The sequence below is a fragment of the Penaeus monodon genome, chromosome 19, assembly GCF_015228065.2.
Source record: "Penaeus monodon isolate SGIC_2016 chromosome 19, NSTDA_Pmon_1, whole genome shotgun sequence".
Lineage (NCBI taxonomy): Eukaryota > Metazoa > Arthropoda > Malacostraca > Decapoda > Penaeidae > Penaeus > Penaeus monodon.
The window spans coordinates 44,227,197-44,228,752 of NC_051404.1; positions in this window are offsets into that span (position 1 = coordinate 44,227,197).

Genomic DNA, 1,556 nt, shown 5'->3' on the forward strand with positions numbered 1-1,556 from the left:
GGATCAGCTGTTATTAGTATCGATTAGATCGTGCTAGCTTTAATCAAATACCAAAGTTTAGCTCATGATGGTCTGAAAGTGTTTTGTAATAAATGAAGTCTAACATTCCAGGTATCAGTCTAATTCTCGAACACCTAAGAATCTTCAACTAAACCTTGTGATAATAAAGGTATTGTAACTAAAGACCATTCCCTTTCCTTTATATTTCCCTTCTGTTGAAAAATTATTAATGGACCTGTAAATATACTGTTGAAGAAAGAAAGAAAGACACTTGTTACTGGACACAAAAATAAAGTGTTTATGGCTATCTTCTAGATAACCCTGCCGCTTATCCAGACATTTGACAAGGCATCTGTAGTTTCTGAATTCTGATCAATAGCAACATATGATGCAGGTTTAGGAGCATGACGTGGAGTCCAAACAAAATACTGAATACGATGACTAATGGGATCCGAACTTTGGATCCCATGAACAGTTACATTATAAGTGACAATAAAACTTAGTTTTTTTTTCTTTTTTACAGAAGGGAACACTATATCCAATCAATCATTTCATCAGCTGCACAAAATTGGATCCCGAGAAACCGTTTTACATTACTCGAGGATCAGCATGTTTTACCTCCCCCCCCCCTCCACCTTACCTTACCCTCCTACCACGACGCATCCCACACCACGCTATCACCATCGAGTGAAAATTGTTCTCAAAATAGGATTGTTAGAGCGGTTCTGAGTTTCCCATTCCTAAAGCAAAAATCTATGGCATTGTTTTTTCTGTACGATCCTTCCGTTTGCTTTGTATTATTCATCATATGAGTCAAAGGTTTATTCTTAGAGAAACTTCATTCCAGAGACTAACTACCTTATGTTTATAGAATTAGGAGAAGCTCATGTAACTCATTTTCCTTTATCATTCTGTTTTGTAATCATTCAATATTATATAAACCATAGTAACACAAGCACAGATAATATACCACATACTACCCAGCATCTAAATCATACAGAACATAGCAACACAAGCATATTCAACATACCACATACTATATGCATACTTAGCATCTAAGCTATACAGAACAAAGGAACACAAGCACATATAACATACCGCATACCTCATACAAATTCAGCATTTATACTATAGAGAACATAGCAACGCACGCACATACAGCGTACCACATACACACCCAGGATCTATACTATGCAGAACATAGCAAAACAAGTCCATTCGACATACCGCATACCACATACACGCCCAGCATCTCAACTCCTGCAGTCTCCTTCATACCCTAAGTACCTAAGCGCTAACAGTGAATTTAAAGCTATTTGTTATTCTCTAGATCTTTACGTCGCCCGTAAAGAAAACTGGAAGAATTTCCCGGCATCAGTAGAAATAACGCTCTCTGCTAAGTAAGAAATTATGTCAGAAACTAGGGGTGCCACGTAAGGGCTTTCGGGCTGGGGGGGGGGGGTTAAAGGGTAGATTGTCTTTATGTGACAGAGATTATGTGATTCCTTTTCTCTCTTTCTGTTCTGCCTCGGTCTCTGTCTGTCGGTTTCTTTCCT